This window comes from Cornus florida, unplaced genomic scaffold (genome assembly GCF_030987335.1).
Source record: "Cornus florida cultivar Cherokee Brave unplaced genomic scaffold, ASM3098733v1 CherokeeBrave_3.0.0_Hap2_Chr04, whole genome shotgun sequence".
Taxonomy (NCBI): Eukaryota; Viridiplantae; Streptophyta; class Magnoliopsida; order Cornales; family Cornaceae; genus Cornus; species Cornus florida.
In genome coordinates, this window is record NW_026775574.1 from 101,651,011 (window position 1) to 101,675,607 (window position 24,597).

At 38.6% G+C, this 24,597-nt stretch overlaps 1 pseudogene; it reads right to left on the reverse strand.

The window, feature by feature from the left end:
• Positions 1-24,049: 24,049 nt before the first annotated feature.
• Positions 24,050-24,148, reverse strand: LOC132305627 (small nucleolar RNA R71; annotated as a pseudogene).
• Positions 24,149-24,597: the final 449 nt, after the last annotated feature.

Below are 24,597 nucleotides of genomic sequence, written 5' to 3' on the forward strand. Positions count from 1 at the left end.
TTCTACCACGGTTTTAAAATAACCGTGGTAAAAAGTATTTTTTTTTTACCACGGTTATTTTAAAACCGTGGTAGTAAGGGTCTTCTACCACAGTTTTTTTAAAACCGTGGTAAAAAAACTGTTTTTCTTGTAGTGCGACGACGTAGGATTTCATTCCTTGTTTTAGAGTTGGATTTTTATCTTCAGTTATTTACTTATCATCTGAGATTTTATTTAGGGGTCCACTAGATGGATTCCTGAGTTGTACTCTTGGAGGTTTTGGAGTTGAATTATTTAATCTTTATTATTTGAGGATTTTTATAATTAGAATTTCTTTCCAACTTATTACTTTATTTCTTAAATCTTTTATATTCTATGTTCGTTTATATATTAATTGTTTGATATTCCTTCAGGTTTGGACTTGGGTCTGATCAACCCATGTCTCGGATTCGAGGGGTATCACAGTTGGTATCAGAGCACTCCAGGTTCAAGTGTCTCTAGGATATTTCGTATTAAGACTTCCGCGTAGCGTTTTCTTTTTATTAGAGCATAAGTTTAGGATTCATTGTATTCCTTTACGGTTCGCTTAGAACATACTGATGTCAATCTTATTCTGTAATTTCATAATGTTTGGCACTAGGAAAAGGATGAGGTCCGTGATGAAAGCAAGGAAGGATCCAAGGAAGAGGAAGGTTACTCTGACGATTCCCCTACGAAGGCAACCAAGAAGACAGAATTGGAGACCAAAGAATTGGTTCCAATAGGTGTTGCTTCGGAGTTTAAAGCAAGGAAGGTTTTGGGTGTGTGAGATTGGCCACCATACTGTGGACCTAACACAACTTCGGTGGTGCTCGAAGCTAAGCCAAGCGGAGAGGAAGACCCCGAAGAAGATCAGGATGGAGGAGATACCAGAGCATCTAAGATGGAGGGCACTGGTGTTCAAGGATGAATGGTCTTTTTTATAGTAATTTTAATTACTAATACTAGTGGTGATATTAGTAAAAGTGTAGTACGGATTTAAACACGTACACTAGTAGTATGTTGAAGAATATTTGACAATTATTCTTTTGGAGGTTTGTGATTTAAAAAAGTTTTTAATAAAGTGAACTAGCAGTTTTTGCTATCTTTATTGTCTTTTATGATAGCATTTTTGTGATTTATACACATATGGTTTATTTAAAACTGTATTAGAATGTGTTTGTTGCGATAATAAATGATTATCACAGTGGAATGGTTGGTGTTTGGACAGGCAAACAAATATTTGCTTATAAGTAAATTGTGTTAAGATGGGATGATTACCAAGGAGTTTGTAAATGAACTTGTGTAAATCAATATGGTAGGTTTGATTTCGAAGGAGGAATTCCCAAGATAGAACGAAAATCTAAAAGTCAGTAGATTTTGGAGTATTTTATTTACTTTACGTGTTTTGCTCTACGGCGTATTCTGAACATGTGGGATATAGTTTAGGGATGACGACGCGGGTATGCAATAGACCTTAGGGAATTTATACACCTTTAGGCGATACAGCCATTTTACATGAGAGTGATAGGCCTGTGACACTAGATATTGGTAGACTCAGATTTCTAGTCAATCTTTTGGTCCTGGACATGCATACTTATGATGTGATACTTGGAATGGATTGGTTATCACACTACCATGCCCAAGTTCATTGTTGTAATAGGTCTGTTATTTTTACCATACCTGGTCAGGATATGTATGTCGTTGCTATGCCACGTTCTAACGGGGTCACTAGCACTTATTTGTTTCATATGGAGGAGGAAACGGAGGAAGGGATTACTGTGTCATTGGATAGCATACCAATCGTACAGGACTTTTCGGATGTATTTCAGGAGATTCCAGGGTTACCACCTAGTCGCGAGATCGATTTTGTGATTGACTTAGTGTAATACCCCTAAATTCAAAAGGATAATTTTGATATTTTTATTAATTATTTTATTGCATTTTTAAATTGTTTAAGTGTGTATTTTCATTAATTGGTGTATTATTTGATTTTATCTGAATTTATTTGAACTACTTGATATTGTTTAATTTAATTGTTATTAGTTGATTTTATTTGAATTAAATGTTTTATTTTTAGTTTTAATTTAATTGTTTTAATTGTTTATTTATTTATTTATGTTAATTGGTTTAACGTGTTTTAAATGCATTAGTTGTAACTTAGGGTTTTAGGTTTTATCATAGCCGACATTGTTATAACCTAGGATTACCTATGGGCCGAGTGATATCTGTATGGACTTAGGGTTTCTGTAGAGTCTATATATATATTGTTTATACGTTGATTTAGGGTTACAAATAAAAACCATATTCACCATAATCACGTATACAGTGTGATAGAGAGAAAACAGAGAGAAAGATTGAGAGGAAATACATAGTGAACTTGAGTGATTCAAGGAGGAGTTCGGGACTGAATTAGGAGCAGCAGAGGCTGTTTGATACAACCAAGGTAGCCAAAGAAGATAGAGACAACAGTTGGGGGTTTTTAAACCAAAGTCTCAAGGCAAGTTTCTGTTCTTCTCCTTTCCTTTAATTCGTGTTCTGTGCATGCCTAGTTAGATTCCAGGAATTTAAACTAAAGATTAAAAATGGATTAAACGAAAAATATATCAAGTCTTGTATGCATGTATAAACTATACTGTCTCGTTGAAACGAGTGGTTGCAATAAGTCTTGAGGTTTCTGTTATATGTTTCTTCTCGGTGTTTTGTGTCGTTATTGATTAAATTGAGACCATGATTATGTAATTGATGATTGAACTCTAAATCAAGTGTTAAAAGCAGTGGTTATTATCATTGAATAAATCTGTTTAGAGTCTCTTAAATTTTCTAACTGAAATTCTGTAGCTGTTGCTTTAAGAGGTGGTGTTTCAATACATCTTAGGATTGGATATCAGTGGTTTAACATTTATCTAGGACTAAGTTTGAACATAGAATAAGTATGTAAAAAACACCATAAAGGCTCTGTTAATCACCGGAGTTGGAGAAGAAGACGCATAAACGAACTACGGCATCTAAGGAACGAAAAGCAGGCTCCAAAAGAGGAGGAGCCGCCTCTCCTACCCTTAGAGCCGGCTCCCAAAGGTGTGGAGCCGGCTCTACCTTGCTAGGAGCCGGCTCCTAGGGTATTGGAGCAGGCTCTTGTTGAAGAAGAGCAGGCTCTGCATTTTGGAAGAGCCTGCTCTCACCCTGAAGGCTACGGTTTGGGTGTTTGGGAATGGTTAGGGCTGTACAGTGTTTCCAGAAGCTGTTTAAAGGCTACTGTAAGGTGTAATTAAATGTTAAGGACTTATATAAATATTGTAAACACTTAATATGATAACGGATTAAAGAAGGGAGCCGTGAACAGCTCAAGGAAAGTCTATGTGTTGCACTGTTTTACTAAGAATTTTAATTACCGGAGCTTAGCAAGTTGTTGGTATATGAATTAATTATGTTTAATCATATTTTTTATTTTTATTTACCATGTTATGAACGTAGTGAATTATTTGTAAATTCAACTATGACTAGTTTGGAGTAGATTGGCACTTAATAACTGTTAAATGGTATCAGTTTATGGACTGTATGTGGAATTTAAATGCTATAACTGACTTTAGCCATTTAAATTATTGGAGCATGATATTTTTGGTTCCGTAGTGAATACCTAATACTGTTATATATGTATGAATTTATATTTATGCATATTTTGGAGAATGTGAATGCTTGAATATATTGTAGCAGTTTACATTGTTGGATTCAGATTTTTGGCTCCGTAATGAATGCTTGATATTTATGTATGGGGATTAATTTAACTTGTGCATATTCTGGAGTATGGTTGATTAGTATATTTCACTGTGTTGTCAACTATAGTAACTAGAGGATTGTATGTACCGGTATGGGACGGTGACATACTAGGTATGGATTAGTTCAAGCACTAAATCCTACCTAATTTGGAATGAGTTGGATTAACCATAAAAAGGTTAAGTCTTACTTGAATGGATGTGTATGAACCGGTATGGGACGGTGTCATACTAGGGATGGTTTAGCTCAAAACGCATAAACTAAGGGAAGGATTGTAAAATATTGAATCCTGAACCTTGTTTAGTCAGATCGACTGATTAAGTTGAAAGACTATCTGGATTAATTGTGTTTGTGTGTAGTCGGATCGACTGATTAAGTTGAATGACTACCTGGATTAAATGTTGGTTGTGTTTAAGTCAGATTGACTGATTAAGTTGAATGACTAAACTGGATTAAAATTCTTATGTCAATTCAATAAACAATAAAATGGCATACCTTGGGTTAGACGGACTTTATATATATGTTATGGCACCACGATATGGGCATGAGTCTCAGAGTCGTTGGTTAGGGAACGTATATGCATTGGGATGCATAGCTGGATATGATGGTTGAGGTGTACCCTGTTAGGTCTAGGTATTCATGCCCACCTTTGGGTGCGTTTTTGCATGTTGCCTTCTACTCAGGTTGAGACCCCATTATTGTCCAGTGAAGGTCCTATTAGTGTGCACTATATACATATATGGACTACTCTAGATATGGTTGAGTCTTCCTAGGATGTATCTGCGTATCGGATTACTGTTTGGATTGTAGTAGATCAGGACTTGCATGTGGGCCTGACCCACTCCTTTATTTTTCAGGTGTTCGTCAGTTCCAGGGTTAGAGCTTGGACGTGCAGAGCAGATACAAATATTCATTCCTCCGACTATGTAGGAATCTTCTCTATGTTAGCTGTAGAATTTATTTCTATGATTTAAACTCCTATTTGAGAATTTTATAAGGGGTCCAATAGATGGATTCCCGAGTTGTAAACTTACAGAGGTTTTGAAGCTTGGATTTTTATAATTATATTTGGAAGATATTTATTTCTAGTTCCTTTCAGCTTTTAAATTTTTATTTCTTAAACAATTTTGTATTTCGTGTTCGATTTAAAATACTTTAATTGTTTGATATCCCTCGGACTCGGGTCGGACTTGATCAACCCGTGTCTCAGATCCGAGGGGTATCACAGTTGGTATCAGAGCACTCCAGGTTCAAGTGTCTCTAGGGTGTTTCGTATTAAGTCTTCCGCGTAGCGTTTTCTCTTTATTAGAGCTTAAGTTTAGGATTCGTTGAATTCCTTTACGGTTCGTTTAGAAGGTACTGATGTCAAGTTTATTCTGTAATTTCAGAATGGTTGGCACTAAGAAGAGGATGGGGTCCGTGATGAAAGCAAAGATGGGCCCAAGGCCGAGGAAGGTTACTCCGGCGATTCCCCTGAGAAGGTCGATCAAGAAGGAAGAATTGGAAAATAAGGAATTGATTCCAATGGGTGTTGCTTCGGAGTACACGTCAAGGAAGGTTTCTGGTGTGCGAGATTGGCCACCATACTGTGGACCTAACACAACTTCGGTGGTGCTCAAAGCTGAGCCAAGCGGAGAGGAAGACCCCGAAGAAGATCCAGATGGAGAAGACACCAGAGCATCCACGAAGGAGAGCACCGGAGTTCAAGGATAAATGCTCTTTTAAGAGTACTATGACTTTATCTACTAGTAGGAGTATAAGTATTATTTAAAGAATAGTACTGTTTACACTAGTTTTGGTTTTAAAGAATTTAAGACAATTATTCCTTTGGAGGTTTATGGATTTGAAGGAGTTTTAATAACATAAACTAGTGGTTTTGGCTATCTTAATTGTGTTTTACGATAGTATTTTTGGATATGAATATACATATGGGTTTGTTAAACTATATTGGTATATGTATAGTACGATAATGGAGGATTATCACAGTGGAGTGATTGGTTTTGGACAAACAAACAAATATTTGTTTACGTGTATGATGTGTTAAGACAGGACGATTACCAAGGAGTTTATAAATGAACTGGTGTAAGTCGATAGGGTAATTTTGTTTCCGAATGTTGAATCCCCAGGATAGTACGATGGTCTAAAAGGGAATAGTGGCAGTTTTGGTGGGCAGGTATAGAGAGAGACATTGCTCTTTTCGTTTTTCAGTATAGTACTTGTCAGATGGTCAAGATTGATCATCAGAGGTCGCCAGGAACTCTACAGCCACTGCCGATATCGGAGTGGAATTTGGCGAGAGTAGATTCTTGGGTCTTGAGTTCATCAAGGATACTTCTGAGAGGATAGTTTCTTAGGGATCGCTTGCGTACGCCCAGGGTAGGCAGACGAGTTGTGCAGATCATTGCACACGTGCTTTGGAAATTTCAGGTTGGGGATCAGGTTTTACTTAGAGTGTAGCCTATGAAAGGTGTCATGCGCTTTGGGAAGAAAGGGAAGTTGTCACCGTGATTTATCGGTTCATAAATTACGGATCACGTTGGAGCTGTCGCTTATAAGTTGGCACTTCCAGATAATTTGGATCACGTCCACAATGTGTCCTATGTTTTCATGTTGTGGAATTATCAGCGAGATGAGAGTCAGTATCAACATATCAATGTTGGGAAGTTTGAGTTGTAGCTGGATGCGACTTATTTTGGAGTCACCGAATCGTATTGTCGACTGTAAAGATTAAATCCTTCATAATCAGGTTTTTCTTTGGTACGTGTTCAGTGGAGTCATCACAATGAGGCTGAGTCCACTTGAGAAAAGGAGGTTGGTAGTCGCTCGCGGTTTTCATAAATTTTGGAAGAAGGTAAGAGCGAATTCCGAGGACGGAATTCCTTTTATTAGGGGGGAAGAATGTAATACCCCTAAATTCAAAAGGATAATTTTGATAATTTTATTAATTATTTTATTGCATTTTAAAATTGTTTAAGTGTGTATTTTCATTAATTGGTGTATTATTTGATTTTATCTGAATTTATTTGAACTACTTGATATTGTTTAATTTAATTGTTATTAGTTGATTTTATTTGAATTAAATGTTTTATTTTTAGTTTTAATTTAATTGTTTTAATTGTTTATTTATTTATTTATGTTAATTGGTTTAATGTGTTTTAAATGCATTAGTTGTAACTTAGGGTTTTAGGTTTTATCATAGCCGACATTGTTATAACCTAGGATTACCTATGGGCCGAGTGATATCTGTATGGACTTAGGGTTTCTGTAGAGTCTATATATATATTGTTTATACGTTGATTTAGGGTTACAAATAAAAACCATATTCACCATAATCACGTATATAGTGTGATAGAGAGAAAACAGAGAGAAAGATTGAGAGGAAATACATAGTGAACTTGAGTGATTCAAGGAGGAGTTCGGGACTGAATTAGGAGCAGCAGAAGCTGTTTGATACAACCAAGGTAGCCAAAGAAGATAGAGACAACAGTTGGGGGTTTTTAAACAAAAGTCTCAAGGCAAGTTTCTGTTCTTCTCTTTCCCTTTAATTCATGTTCTGTGCATGCCTAGTTAGATTCCAGGAATTTAAACTAAAGATTAAAAATGGATTAAACGAAAAATATATCAAGTCTTGTATGCATGTATAAACTATACTGTCTCGTTGAAACGAGTGGTTGCAATAAGTCTTGAGGTTTCTGTTATTGTTTCTTCTCGGTGTTTTGTGTCGTTATTGATTAAATTGAGACCATGATTATGTAATTGATGATTGAACTCTAAATCAAGTGTTAAAAGCAGTGGTTATTATCATTGAATAAATCTGTTTAGAGTCTCTTAAATTTTCTAACTGAAATTCTGTAGCTGTTGCTTTAAGAGGTGGTGTTGCAATACATCTTAGGATTGGATATCAGTGGTTTAACATTTATCTAGGACTAAGTTTGAACATAGAACGAGGATGTAAAAAACACCATAGAGGCTCTGTTAATCACCGGAGTTGGAGAAGAAGACGCATAAACGAACTACGGCATCTAAGGAACGAAGAGCAGGCTCCAAAAGAGGAGGAGCCGCCTCTCTTACCCTTAGAGCCGGCTCCCAAAGGTGTGGAGCCGGCTCTACCTTGCTAGGAGCCGGCTCCTAGGGTATTGGAGCCGGCTCTTGTTGAAGAAGAGCAGGCTCTGCATTTTGGAAGAGCCTGCTTTCACCCTGAAGGCTACGGTTTGGGTATTTGGGAATGGTTAGGGTTGTACAGTGTTTCCAGAAGCTGTTTAAAGGCTACTGTAAGGTGTAATTAAATGTTAAGGACTTATATAAATATTGTAAACACTTAATATGATAACGGATTAAAGAAGGGAGCCGTGAACAGCTCAAGGAAAGTCTATGTGTTGCACTGTTTTGCTAAGAATTTTAATTACCGGAGCTTAGCAAGTTGTTGGTATATGAATTAATTATGTTTAATCATATTTTTTATTTTTATTTACCATGTTATGAACGTAGTGAATTATTTGTAAATTCAACTATGACTGGTTTGGAGTAGATTAGCACTTAATAACTGTTAAATGGTATCAGTTTATGGACTGTATGTGGAATTTAAATGCTATAACTGACTTTAGCCATTTAAATTATTGGAGCATGATATTTTTGGTTCCGTAGTGAATACCTAATACTGTTATATATGTATGAATTTATATTTATGCATATTTTGGAGGATGTGAATGCTTGAATATATTGTAGCAGTTTACATTGTTGGATTTAGATTTTTGGCTCTGTAATGAATGCCTGATATTTATGTATGATGATTAATTTAACTTGTGCATATTCTGGAGTATGGTTGATTAGTATCTTTCACTGTGTTGTCAACTATAGTAACTGGAGGATTGTATGTACCGGTATGGGACGGTGACATACTAGGTATGAATTAGTTCAAGCACTAAATCCTACCTAATTTGGAATGAGTTGGATTAACAATAAAAAGGTTAAGTCTTACTTGAATGGATGGGTATGAAACGGTATGGGACGGTGTCATACTAGGGATGGTTTAGCTCAAAATGCATAAACCTAACCTATTGGATTTAAGGGAAGGATTGTAAAATATTGAATCCTGAACCTTGTTTAGTCAGATCGACTGATTAAGTTGAAAGACTATTTGGATTAATTGTGTTTGTGTGTAGTCGGATCGACTGATTAAGTTAAATGACTACCTGGATTAAATGTTGGTTGTGTTTAAGTCAGATCGACTGATTAAGTTGAATGACTAAACTGGATTAAAATTCTTATGTCAATTCAATAAACAATAAAATGGCATACCTTGGGTTAGACGGACTTTATATATATGTTATGGCACCACGATATGGGCATGAGTCTCAGAGTCGTTGGTTAGGGAGCGTATATGCATTGGGATGCATAGCTGGATATGATGGTTGAGGTATACCCTGTTAGGTCTAGGTATTCATGCCCACCTTTGGGTGCGTTTTTGCATGTTGCCTTCTACTCAGGTTGAGACCCCATTATTGTCCAGTGAAGGTCCTATTAGTGTGCACTATATACATATATGGACTACTCTAGATATGGTTGAGTCTTCCTAGGATGTATCTGCGTATCGGATTACTGTTTGGATTGTAGTAGATCAGGACTTGCATGTGGGCCTGACCCACTCCTTTATTTTTCAGGTGTTCGTCAGTTCCAAGGTTAGAGCTTGGACGTGCAGAGCAGATACAGATATTCATTCCTCCGACTATGTAGGAATCTTCTCTATGTTAGCTGTAGAATTTATTTCTATGATTTAAACTCCTATTTGAGAATTTTATAAGGGGTCCAATAGATGGATTCCCGAGTTATAAACTTACAGAGGTTTTGAAGCTTGGATTTTTATAATTATATTTGGAAGATATTTAATTCTAGTTCCTTTTAGCTTTTAAATTTTTATTTCTTAAATAGTTTTGTATTCCGTGTTCAATTTAAAATACTTTAATTGTTTGATATCCCTCGGACTCGGGTCGGACTTGATCAACCCGTGTCTCGGATCCGAGGGGTATCACACTTAGCTCCAGGCACTACGCCTATTGCCAGGGCACCTTACAGGATGACACCAGTGGAGATGCGAGAGCTGAGGGATCAGATTTAGCAATTACTCAGCCTGGGTTTTATTCGTAGGAGTACTTCACCCTAGGGAGCACCAATTTTGTTTATGAAGAAGAAGGATGGTTTACTTCGCCTGTGTATAGATTACAGGGAGTTGAATAAGGTTACTATTCGTAACAAGTACCCTTTGCCCATGATTGATGATCTTTTTAATCAGTTGAAGGAGTTACATATTTCTCGAAGATTGATCTGCATTCTAGATATCATCAACTTCGTGTTAGGGAGTAAAATGTTCCGAGGACAGCATTTCTCACTAGATATGGGTCTTATGAGTTCCGTGTCATGCCTTTCAGACTGACTAAAGCACCAGCAGTTTTCATGGACTTAATGAACAGAGTCTTCTGGGCTTATTTGGATCAGTTTGTTATTGTCTTCATTGATGATATCTTGATTTATTTAAAGTCAGAGAACGATCATGCTAGACATCTACGCATAGTCTTGCAGACGCTTTGTGAGCACCAGTTATATGCCAAGTTTGCGAAGTGTGAATTTTGGCAGCGAGAAGTGAAATTTCTGGGTCATGTGGTGTCAGAAAGGGGAATAGCGGTAGATCCGACCAAGGTTTCAGTAGTGGTTGAGTGGGGACAGCCTACTTCACTGTGATACCCCTCGTATCCGAGACACAGGTAGATCGGTAGTGGTTGAGTGGGTATCATTTCTGGAAACCCTCACGAGACTTCACTCGTCCACTAGGGGTAACCAAGGGGATTTAAAAGGCTTGTTGCATATGCTAAGTGCAATCCTGTTCCCTACGAAAGTGGCGTTATCCATTTACTGCTTTCTAGTTCATAGTTGTATAGTTGTTCATTTCATTCCTTTACTTTCTAGTTTATTGCTAGGGACTAGCAATATTTAAGTTTGGGGGTGTGATGAGTGCTGAAAAGTGCGTATTTAAACCCCTTAAGCTTAGGTATTTTAGAACCTTTATCTATCTTATTTTACCGTTTTGTATTGATTTCGTGTTATTTCCATTTTCAAGTACATATCCCCAAAACAAGCTAACTCAGCCAAATAAGAGCATAATTGAAGCAATTCTGGGATGAATCAAAGAAATGAGCAAAGTAGAGCAAAATGAAACAAATGGTGGAATTTCAGCAACTTCGATCGATCTCAAGAAACTTTCGATCGATCCAACTTTTATCGAACTCAGCACTTCAAGATGGATCTAAGCCATGTTGGTCCCTATTCAAAGATCTCAAAAGTTCGATCGATCCAACTTCCTTCTCCGATCAATCGAACATTCTTGTCCTTATCTAAATGATCGATCTTATCCAGTTGTACCACCCTACCAACCACTTTTGTCATTTTTCCAAAAATATCTTCAAAATATCTCAGATTTGTTTTTATTCAAAAAGGCACCACCATTGAAGATCGATCTAGCCTAAGTTCGATAGATCTCAGCCATGTTCGATCTATCCAAGTCCAAGGTTCGATCGATCAAACTTCCTCCAGTGTGAAAAAGTTAAATTTATAGCTCACAAAAAGTTGTCCTTTATCCAATCATTGGGGAATATTTGTTATACGACCCCAACTCATTTTGGGTGCCATTTGACCTACCTATATAAGGATAAGAATTACTTTTTGTATTGTATCACATCATATCATATTATACCTTGTAGAACTCTTAGGGAGGAAGAAAAGAAGAGGAGGAGGCTAGAGACACCATTGGAGACTCTTCATCAACCAAGGAGTAGATTTCTTCCATGGAGCTTGCCCTTGAGGGTTAGAGGACATCATCCATGAGTGGCTAAACATCCTCTTGGGGCTAGAGTTAACCCTAAGCATGCTTTCTACTACTTGATTTATGTATTTTTGAGGGGATTTGTATTATGATTCATGTCTTGGCACTTTTATATATATAGATCTTGTTTATTCAATGATTTATGTGGTTTAATGCTTCCAATTGATCATTTCATTCTATTCATATGTCTATGTATGCTAGAATATATGTTCATGTGTTTGTCTCTATTTCTTATGTTATTGATGCATGTCTATATGTGTTGATGCTATAGATCTAGAGATTGTTAAGACATAGTGCTTAATGTCATGTTCTTGTAATTTATTTGATGGTTCATACTCATTTCTTGACAGATTATACATCTTTCTTAGTTCAATTAGTTTAATTTCATGTCATTAGCTTAGTTGTAGAGTAGTTGTTAAATGGGAGGGCAATCCATGCTTGTTGTTGATGTTCCATACTTATGAAAAGCAAGTAACATGTATCTCTAACCTTGTGATGTGTTTGGATTATGAGCTTAAAGAAAAGATTAATGGCTTAATTTGATATGTTGTGCTATCCACCATGTTGTTTAGACAATATATACTTAATTTGTCATCCATGCTTGTTGAAACAACCCACACACACACTTTGTTGAAATATATGTTCTTCCCCTCATTAGTCATTCATTAAAGGTGTAGAAAACTATGCTTAGTGGTGATCTCTAAACCCCAAGATCTCTCTCTCTCTCTTTTATTCTCTCTATTGCATTATTGTTTACCTTAGTTTAATTTGCATCTAGTTTAATTCAACCAACCAACCACTATTTTGATCACTCGACCTACTAACCCTAATTTTGATCCCTCAACCTAGTACGACACTCAATCCCTTGGGACGATCCCTACTCACCCTAGCTATATTTTTAGTGAAAGGTAGTAGTGGCAATTTCTAAATGTAAAACTTGGCCACATTCCATATAAACTTCTCGGGGTGTGACTGTAATACCCCAAATTTTAAAAAGGATATTCCTGGTATTTAATGGTATTTAATTTATTATTTAAGTGCATTTTATTTGATTATGTGTCATTATTTTTTTTTATTAGGTGCTTAATTGTTTTCTTTTGTGGTGATTTAATTTATTTAAATGATATTTATTTTTAGTTATTTGATTGGAAATACTTGTTAGTGTTTTAATTATTTAATTGGCATTAATGGTTTAAGTGTAATTGGTTTAGTTATTTGATTGGAATTACTTGTTAGTGTTTTAATTATTTAATTGGCATTAATGGTTTAAGTGTAATTGGTTTAATTATTCTATGTGTGTCTTATTTTATGTGTGTCTTATTTGGTTTAATTGGATTTACTAATTATTATTTTGTTCAATTAGATTATTTGTTAAGTATTTAATGGTGAATAGGGTAATTAGGTAAATACATCTAACTAGGGTTTTAATTACAGTATAAATTAGGGTTTTATATTATAGCCGTCGTAGGTTTCTACGTTAATTGGATGGGCCGGTTAGGATTGTGAGTTGGACTTAAATGAACCTAGGGTTTAGGAAAACTCTATAAGTATAAGGTAGACGTCTGTGTAGGGTTTTTTTAAACAAAGCACACGTTTTGTGGAAGTGGAGAAGGAAAAACGCAGTTTTTCACATTCTGTCAAGGTTTGATCAAAGCTCCGATCCCGCTTCGTCCGTGGTCCAATCGAGCTGAATTTTGGAAGAGAGGTTCACGACTCAGTGACGCACAATTTGAACGGTGCAGATCAGAGTTTGACCTCAGGAACAGTGATTCATACTCGTGAACAGTAACTGGGTCGCACAGGTTTTTTTCCATTATGCCCAGATTTCATCAAACATCCGATCCTGCTTCGTCCGTGGTCCGATCGAGCTAAATTTTGGAAGAGAGGTTTAGGACTCAGTGATACACAATCTGAACGGTGCAGATCAGAGTTTGACCTCGGGAACAGTGATTCGTACTAGTGAACAGTAACTGGGACGCACAGGTTTTTTTTCCATTCTGCCCAGATTTCATCAAACATCCGATCCTGCTTCGTCCGTGGTCCGATCGAGCTGAAATTTGGAGGATAGGTTCATAACTCAGTGTCGCACAATCTGAACGGTTGAGATCAAATTTTGAGTTCAGGAATAGTGTTTCGTACCCGTGAACAGTAATCGGGTTTTGGAACTCGCCGGGATTTTTTAAGAAGACGACGTTGAAACTTTGAACAAAAGTTTCTGAGGCAAGATTCTATCCTTACTTTTTCCCTTAGGCTTCATACTCTTTGTACTCTTAAATGATTTCAGGATTAATGAAGATTAAACCAAACTAAAATGATATCTGTTTTGCTATGAAACTGGTAGTTACAGTAGTGTTGTATGCTTGTTCAACCTAGACTAAGCATGTTTGTGGATGCATTGTGGTTCTGTGGTTCACGTTTTTTCTTACCACTGCTAGTATAAATTATTGGAAGGATGGGTCTAGATGATAGCTATCTTAACTTCTGTAATAGTAACTGTTGGAACTTAAATACTAGGAGGATTTGAGTTTAACACTAGATCGGTTTTGTGGAACACTATAATTTGAGCATGTCTACATACATACTGTGAATATTGTTTTGATGCTTACATTATCACAGTTAGTATCAACTGTGGAGGTTAGGATTTTGTGATACATACCCTACATATCTGTATGTCATTTGTAATGTGTTAAATGGAAGTTTTAATTAATTCTGTCTTTATATCAGACTAAAGGGAACAACTTAAATTGGGCATGTATATGTTGTTGTTGTGACCTTGTTTATCAATGCTTATTTTATCACTGCTAACATTAAATGTTGGATGTTGGAATTTAGTTGATATATACTTGATTTATTGGTATTATTGACTACTGGAGGATTGGAAAGTAGGCACCGGTATGGGACGGTGGCATACTAAGGATGGGTTTGGTTTTTAAAACAATACCGTTACCCACCTACTTGGAATAAGGATGGGATTAACTAAAAGTTAAGTCCCGTGGATTTGTATTGTCATGGCAACTACTTGTTGAGCGGCAATACCAGGGATTTTGGATGGATTTTATATATGTACTGTTATGGTGCCTCGGTATGAGCTTGAGCCTCAGGACCGATGGCTAGGGAGAGTATATGTATCGGGATGTGTAGCTGGCTACGATGGTTGGAGGTGTACCCTGTTTAGGTATAGGTACAGATGCCTACTTCGTGTGCGTTTTAGCATATTACCTCTATTCAGGTTGAGACCGGCCTGTAGTCCAGTGAGAGTCCTTTAGTGTGACTATATATATATTTACGGACTATTAGCTATTGTTGAATTGTTTAGGATGTACATGCGTATCGGGCCTCTGTTTGGATTGTAGTAGTATAGAACTTGCGCGTGGGCCTGACCCACTTCTATTTTTCAGGTACACCACAGTTCTAGGCTTAGACGTGTTCGTGCTGAGCAGAGGTCTCTATTCACTCTTCCGACGATGTAGGGCTCTCTCTATAGTCTTATTTCTGGACGTTTATTACAGTTGTTCTATCTTCCGTTTGGATGTTTAATAGGGGTCCACTGGAGATGGATTCCCAAGTTGTAAACTGATGGAGTTTTGGAGTTTGGGTTTGATGGATTTTAATAATTATAATATTTTACGGATTCTATTTTTAGTTCCTTCCAGTTTTAATTTCATTTCTTAATTTATTTTGTATTCCGTGTTCGTTATAAAATATTAATTGTTTGATATTCCCTCGGGTTTGGGCCTAGGCTTGATCAACCCGTGTCTCGAATCTGAGGGGTATCACAGTTGGTATCAGAGCACTCCAGGTTCAAGTGTCTCTAGGATGTTTTCGTATTAAGTCTTCCGCGTAGCATTTTCTCTTGAATAGAGCTTAAGTTAGGATTCATTGTATTCCTTATGGTTCGTATAGAAAGGGTACTGACGTCTGTCTTTTCGTGTTGACAGATGGTTAACGCTAGAAATGGACAGAACATGCAGGGAACTAGGAAGGAAAGGAGAACGGCACGTAAGCAACAATATCTCCTACGGCGTTAGCAAATGGAGGAAGAGCAACAAAGGCTTGGGTTTCATGATGACATGGATCAGTTTCAGGAGGAACAGGAGAATGTTCAACAGACTCTGGACCAGGTCAGAGATCCAGAGATTCCTCCTCACCTCAATGACCTCGTTGCTCAGGCTATAGAGGCTGGGGTAACAGCTGCACTTCGGAATCAGCCTCAGGTACAGCCGGCACCTATACCAGTACCAGTGGTTCAGACGGATTCTTGGGGAAAGGCTAGGAGCTCTTTCACAAAGGGGAGTCCACCTGTGTTCTCAGGCTCAACCGATGCGAAAGCAGCTCACCAGTGGAAACAGGACATTGAGCGTCATCTTCGTTTGGTTCAGTGCACGGAGGTTCAGAAGCAGATGCTTGCTACTTTCAAGCTAGTTGGGGATGCACTACAGTGGTGGGAGTCAGTTACCACCTTAGAGGAGAGGATAACATTGTCTTATGATGAGTTCAGTGCTCGCTTTGATGAGAAATATTTTCCCTATGCAGTCAGGGCAGCTATGAAGACCGAGTTTCTAAGTCTGCAGCAGGGAAACATGACAATGGCGGAGTATGAGCAGCAGTTCACACGCTTGTCTCTCTTTGCACCGGAGGAGGTGGATATAGAGGAGAAGAAGCGCAACGGTTTTGTCAAGGGACTGATGTGGTCTATTAAGAGAGCTATTACAGGTAGTCCAGCCTATACTACCTATGCTCAGGTGGTAGACGCCGCTCTACAACAGTATCAGTTGACTGTGGACATCAGACAGGCTCGTGGTGAGAAGCGGGAAGATAAAGACTCTACTAGTCAGTCAGCTGAAAAAGGGAATGGCAATGGTCACTGGCAGAATGACAAAGGCAAGTTCCAAGGACAACAGCCTTGGAAGAAGCACAAAGGTGGTTCAGATGCTCACCGGAATGGGGCACCTATTCAGAGGCAACAGAATGGGGGACCACAGGTAGGACAGGGTCAGCCACAGGCTAACCGACAGAGGAGGCCATTTGATACTTTCCAGGGTAGTTGTTACACTTGTGGAGAGTATGGTCATACCACCAGGCAGTGTCCTAAAGCAGGACAAGGACAGGGACAGAAACAGTATGTGCAGCAGGGACAGAGGGCGCCAGTGCCTCTACCAGCTCCACAGGTTCCACGGATTCAGGGACAGACACATCTGGCTTTACCGGCACTGCCGCAGACTCAGGGACAGGCACCACAGCAGTTGCACTATGGCAGGGTGTATAACCCCATGCCACAGAATGTTCAGGCACCTCAGACTATTGAGGGTAAGTTTCTTATTCATGGTTTGCATGGACGTGTTTTATTTGATACGGGTGCTACACACTCATTTGTAGCTAGGACTTTTGTTGCTTTGTCTGGGATGAGGACGAGGGTATGCACTAGACCTCAGGGTATTTCTACACCATTGGGTGATACAGCTATTATACATGAGAGTGATGGGCTTGTGACACTAGATATTGGCAGACTCAGATTTCTAGCCAATCTATTGGTCCTGGACATGCACACTTATGATGTGATACTTGGGATGGATTGGTTGTCTCACTACCATGTCCAAGTAGTTTGTTTTGATAGATCTATTATTTTTACCATACCTGGTCAGGATATGTATGTAGTAGCTATGCCACGTTCTAAAGGGGGCGGTAACACCTATTTGTTCCATGTGGAGGAGGAAAATGAGGAGGGGATTACTGTGTCATTGGATAACATACCAATTGTACAGGATTTCCCGGATGTATTTCAGGAGATTCCAGGGTTGCCACCTAGTCGCGAGATCGATTTTGTGATAGACTTAGCTCCAGGCACTGCGCCTATTGCTAGGGTACCCTATAGGATGGCACCGATAGAGATGAGAGAGCTGAGGGATCAGATTCAACAGTTACTCAGCCAGGGTTTTATTCGTAGGAGTACATCACCTTGGGGAGCACCAGTTCTGTTTGTAAAGAAGAAAGATGGTTCGCTTCGTCTGTGTATAGATTACAGGGAGTTGAACAAGGTTACAATTCGTAACAAGTATCCTTTGCCCAGGATTGATGACTTGTTTGATCAGTTAAGGGGAGCCACATATTTCTCCAAGATTGATCTGTGTTCTGGGTATCATCAGCTGAGGGTCAGGGAGCAGGATGTTCCTAAGACAGCATTTCTCACGCGATATGGTTCTTATGAGTTTCGAGTTATGCCGTTTGGGATGACTAATGCACCTGCAGTATTCATGGACTTAATGAATAGAGTTTTCCGGGCTTATTTGGATCAGTTTGTTATTGTCTTTATAGATGACATCTTGATCTATTCTCGGTCGGAGGACGATCATGCTAGACATCTTCGCATAATCTTGCAGACGCTTCGTGAGCACCAGTTATATGCCAAGTTCGAGAAGTGTGAATTTTGGCAGCAGGAGGTGAAATTTATGGGTCACGTGGTGTCAGAAAAGGGGATAGCAGTGGATCCGGCCAAGGTTTCAGCGGTGTTTGAGTGGGGACAGCCTACATCACCTACTGAGATTCGGAGTTTTCTCGGTCTAGCAGGATATTACAGGAGATTCATCCAGGGGTTCTCCAAGATAGCAGGACCACTCACTCATCTGACCAAGAAGGGTGTATAGTTCGTGTGGGATGAACACTGTCAGCGAGCTTTTGATGAGCTGAAAAGGAAGCTGACTTCTGCACCGGTTCTGGCTACTCCGCAGAGCGGGATAGAGTATCTTGTTTACACGGATGCTTCATTGCAGGGTCTTGGATGTGTATTAATGCAGGAGGAGCAACCGATTTCTTATGGATCTCGAAAACTTAAGCCTCATGAGCTTAATTATCCAACATATGATTTGGAGTTGGCAGCAGTGGTCTTTGCCTTGTGTATTTGGAGGCATTATCTGTTGGGTGAGTCCTTCAGATTATTCAGTGATCACAAGAGTTTGCAGTACTTGTTCACTCAGCGGGAGCTAAATATGAGATAGCGCAGGTGGTTGGAGTTTGTAAAAGACTATCATTTTTCTATACAGTACCATCCAGGGAAAGCGAATGTAGTGGCGGATGCACTCAGTCGCCGACCTGTTGGTAGTCTTTTTGCTCTATTCACTACTGAGTGGAATGCTTTAAAGAGTGTGGATGAGTTATCGGATGCTTTTATGGCTTGCATGGTGGTTACACCTTTCATCATTCGCAAGGTTTTACAAGCACAACTCACCGATCAGCAGTGTGTCGACAAGGTCGCAGAGATAGCTTCCGGAGAGGTTCCATTCTACTATGTTGGGGCTGATAGAGGTTTAAGGTACAAGGGACGGTTAGTGGTACCTTCTGCTGATAATTTGAGGAAGGATGTGATGACTGAGACTCATCACTCTGAGTTCTCTGTTCATCCAGGAGGCGATAAGATGTATCAAGATATGAAGCGGCAGTTTTGGTGGGCAGGTATGAAGAGGGACATTACTCTTTTTGTTTCTCAATGTAGTACTTGTCAGATAGTTAAGATTGATCATCAGAGGCCGCCAGGAGCTCTACAGCCACTACCAATTTCGGAGTGGAAATGGGAGAGCATATCTATGGATTTTGTGGAAGGGTTGCCAAATTCTTTCAAGGGGCATAATTCCATATGGGTCATTGTGGATAGGTTGACTAAGTCAGCTCATTTCTTGCCTATTTGCACTGACTACACTTCGGAGCAGTTGGCGAGGCTTTACATTTCAGAGATTGTGAAGCTACATGGCATTCCATTGTCTATTATATCGGACAGGGATTCGAGCTTTGTATCTGGATTTTGGAAGAGTTTTCAGCAGGCTTTAGGTATGGAGTTACACCTTAGTACTGCCCAAAGTAGGCAGAAGAGCTATGCTGATCGTCGTACTCGGGCTTTGGAGTTTCAGGTTGGGGATCAGGTTCTACTCAAAGTGTCTCCTATGAAGGGTGTTATGCGCTTTGGGAAGAAAGGGAAGTTGTCACCGCGTCATGATTACGGATTGCATTGGAGCTGTTGCTTATCGGTTGGCACTTCCGGATACTTTGGATCGCGTCCACAACGTGTTTTATGTTTCCATGTTGCGGAAATTTCTTCGAGATGATGATCGGTATCAGCATATCGATGTTGGGGAGATTGCGTTGCAGCCGGATGCAACTTATTTAGAGCCACCGTGTCGTATTATCGACCGACGAGATCAGATTCTTCATAATAAGGTTATTCCTTTGGTTCGTGTTCAGTGGAGTCATCACAATGAGTCTGAGTCCACTTGGGAACGAGAGGATGTCATTCGCTCACGGTTTCCTGAAATATTGGAAGAAGGTAAGAGTGAATTCCGAGGACGGAATTCCTTTTGTTAGGGGGGAAGAATGTAATACCCCTAATTTTAAAAAGGATATTCCTGGTATTTAATGGTATTTAATTTATTATTTAAGTGCATTTTATTTGATTATGTGTCATTATTTTTTTTTATTAAGTGCTTAATTGTTTTCTTTTGTGGTGATTTAATTTATTTAAATGATATTTATTTTTAGTTATTTGATTGGAATTACTTGTTAGTGTTTTAATTATTTAATTGGCATTAATGGTTTAAGTGTAATTGGTTTAGTTATTTGATTGGAATTACTTGTTAGTGTTTTAATTATTTAATTGGCATTAATGGTTTAAGTGTAATTGGTTTAATTATTCTATGTGTGTCTTATTTTATGTGTGTCTTATTTGGTTTAATTGGGTTTACTAATTATTATTTTGTTCAATTAGATTATTTGTTAAGTATTTAATGGTGAATATGGTAATTAGGTAAATACATCTAACTAGGGTTTTAATTACAGTATAAATTAGGGTTTTATATTATAGCCGTCGTAAGTTTCTACGTTAATTGGATGGGCCGGTTAGGATTGTGAGTTGGACTTAAATGAACCTAGGGTTTAGTAAAACTCTATAAGTATAAGGTAGACGTCTGTGTAGGGTTTTTTTAAACAAAGCACACGTTTTGTGGAAGTGGAGAAGGAAAAATGCAGTTTTTCACATTCTGCCAAGGTTTGATCAAAGCTCCGATCCCGCTTCGTCTGTGGTCCAATCGAGCTGAATTTTGGAGGAGAGGTTCAAGACTCAGTGACGCACAATTTGAACGGTGCAGATCAGAGTTTGACCTCGGGAACAGTGATTCGTACTCGTGAACAGTAACTGGGTCGCACAGGTTTTTTTCCATTCTGCCCAGATTTCATCAAACATCCGATCCCGCTTTGTCCATGGTCCGATCGAGCTAAATTTTGGAGGAGAGGTTCACGACTCAGTGGCGCACAATTTGAACGATGGAGATCAGAGTTTGACTTCGGGAACAGTGATTCGTACTCGTGAACAGTAACTGGGTCGCACAGGTTTTTTATCCATTCTGCCCAGATTTCATCAAACATCCGATCCTACTTCGTTCGTGGTCCGATCGAGCTAAAATTTGGAAGATAGGTTCATAACTCAATGTCGCACAATCTGAACGGTGGAGATCAAATTTTGAGTTCAAGAATAGTGTTTTGTACCTGTGAACAGTAACCGGGTTTTGGAACTCGCCGGGATTTTTTAAGAAGACGACGTTGAAACTTTGAACAAAAGTTTCTGAGGCAAGATTCTATCCTTACTCTTTCCCTTAGGCTTCATACTCTTTGCACTCTTAAATGATTTCAGGATTAATGAAGATTAAACCAAACTAAAATGATATCTGTTTTGCTATGAAACTGGTAGTTACAGTAGTGTTGTATGCTTGTTCAACCTAGACTAAGCATGTTTGTGGATGCATTGTGGTTCTGTGGTTCACGTTTTTTCTTACCACTTCTAGTATAAATTATTGGAAGGATGGGTCTAGATGATAGCTATCTTAACTTCTGTAATAGTAATTGTTGGAACTTAAATACTAGGAGGATTTGAGTTTAACACTAGATCGGTTTTGTGGAACACCATAATTTGAGCATGTCTACATACATACTGTGAATATTGTTGTGATGCTTACATTATCACAGTTAGTATCAACTGTGGAGGTTAGGATTTTGTGATACATACCCTACATATCTGTATGTCATTTGTAAGGTGTTAAATGGAAGTTTTAATTAATTCTGTCTTTATATCAGACTAAAGGGAACAACTTAAATTGGGCATGTATATGTTGTTGTTGTGACCTTGTTTATCAATGCTTATTTTATCACTGCTAACATTGAATGTTGGATGTTGGAATTTAGTTGATATATACTTGATTTATTGGTATTATTGACTACTGGAGGATTGGAAAGTAGGCACCGGTATGGGACGGTGGCATACTAAGGATGGGTTTGGTTTTTAAAACAATACCATTACCCACCTACTTGGAATAAGGATGGGATTAACTAAAAGTTAAGTCCCGTGGATTTGTATTGTCATGGCAACTACTTGTTGAGCGGCAATACCAGGGATTTTGGATGGATTTTATATATGTACTGTTATGGTGCCTCGGTATGAGCTTGAGCCTCAGGACCGATGGCTAGGGAGAGTATATGTATCGGGATGTGTAGCTGGCTACGATGGTTGGAGGTGTACCCTGTTTAGGTATAGGTACATATGCCTACTTCGTGTGCGTTTTAGCATGTTACCTCTATTCAGGTTGAGACCGGCCTGTAGTCCAGTGAGAGTCCTTTAGTGTGACTATATATATATTTACGGACTATTAGCTATTGTTGAATTGTTTAGGATGTACATGCGTATCAGGCCTCTGTTTGGATTGTAGTAGTATAGAACTTGCGCGTGGGCCTGACCCACTTCTATTTTTCAGGTACACCACAGTTCTAGGCTTAGACGTGTTCGTGCTGAGCAGAGGTCTCTATTCACTCTTCCGACGATGTAGGGCTCTCTCTATAGTTTTATTTCTGGATGTTTATTACAGTTTTTCTATCTTCCGTTTGGATGTTTAATAGGGGTCCACTAGAGATGGATTCCCAAGTTGTAAACTGATGGAGTTTTGGAGTTTGGGTTTGATGGATTTTAATAATTATAATATTTACGGATTCTAGTTTTAGTTCCTTCCAGCTTTAATTTCATTTCTTAATTTATTTTGTATTCCGTGTTCATTATAAAATATTAATTGTTTGATATTCCCTCGGGTTTGGGCCTGGGCCTGATCAACCCGTGTCTCGGATCCGAGGGGTATCACAGTGACCTCCGAGCACACACCAAGTTTTTGGCGCCGTTACAGGGGATTGATTGATTGGCAACGTCGTATTTGTGGAATCAATTAGGAATTAGTACTCTTTTGATCGTGTCTTTACTTTGTTTTCAATTTTTATTACTTATTGTGTTTGTTCTTGATTGACAAGGAGCATTGAGCTAAGAAAGCAAGCAAATGAGCATTCAAGCAAAGGAGCTAAGCAAGCAAGGAAAAATGCTAAAATTCTAAAAATTGCTAAGCTAAGCTATAAATTTGGAGTTGAAGTGCTAAAGGGCCTTTGTGAGTTTTTCTTTACTCATCCCTTAGTTAAATCGTCGGCTCGCTTGGAGGCTTGTAATTCAATTCTTAGATAAATCGTGAGCCCACGTGGAGGCAATTTACTTTTCTTGCATATTTTGTTAAAGCATGGGAATATGAGAATATTGTATGTGGAGGAAGTTTGTTGATTGTTGATTTGTTATGAAGGTGAAGTGTTTGTTATTATTGCTTGTTGTGTTACATTGTGCATGCATGGTCGTAGATCATTGAGACCCACTTTTGTCCCTTTAAATTTTCATCTTGAATCCATTGTTCGAAACCCTAGGGAAAGAGGTAGTTCTATTCTATCCATTTCATCAATGGAAGGACACAATGAGGACCATGTAGAGGACCTTGGTCACATAGACCAATAAGGCATCCTCCACCCCGATGTGCATCATGATAACATGCAAGTGCCATTAGGCATGCCAAGGCCATATATTCATCCACCACAACAACAAGGCCAAGTTCCATTGGGAATGCCAAGGCCAATCTATGCTCCACCACCTCCCATCATTCAAGCCAACCAAGGTGCCCATGTTGCACCTCCAATTGCTAATCCTTCCCTTGCTTTAAGAGATCACTATGTGCCTAATGAATATAATGCACTCACATGCATTCAATTGCCACCATTTAGAGCACACCACTATGAAATCAAGCCACAAACCATTCAAATGCTTCCTAGTTATCATAAACTTCCAAGTGAAGAACCTTACAAGCATTTGGATGAGTTTCTTGAAGTTTGTTCCACCGTAAAATATACGGACATGCCGGAAGAGGTCTTAAGGCTTAAATTTTTTCCATTCACCCTTAAAGATAAGGCAAAATATTGGTTTAACAATCTTAGGCCTTTTTCAATAACTTCTTGGGCGAAAATGCAACAAGAGTTCTTGAAGAAGTACTATCCGGTTTCTAAGACCAATGCCATGAGAACTTCAATTAGAGAATTTTCACATGGGGATGGAGAAACATTTCATGAGGCATGGGAACGTTTTAATGAATTGCTTAGGAAGTGTCCACATCATGACATGCCTAAATGGCAATTAGTTCAATATTTCTTTGAGAGCTTATCGGACAATTACAAAGGCATGGTTGATACTTCCATGGGTGGCTCTTACATTGATAGGCATGATGATGACGTGTAGCGTCTTTATGAGAGCATGAGTGAAAATTCTTTGCATCGTACTTTATCTTCAAAGAATGGTAAAAATTTTAGTGGTAGGAAGAGTGTTGGCTTACATCAAGTCGATCACTCTAATGAAATTACCGCCAAGATGAAATCATTATCTCAAAGGTTTGATCAATTTTTGATCAATCAAAACTCGGCGAATCAAGTATCTTCCTTCCCTAACCATTCTCATCATGCATCTAATGAGACATGTATGACTTGTTCAAGTGTTTTACATTCTACTTCCAATTGTCCTCATGGACATGTGTAAGGTAAGTATCATGAACAAGCAAATGCTATTTTTACTAATC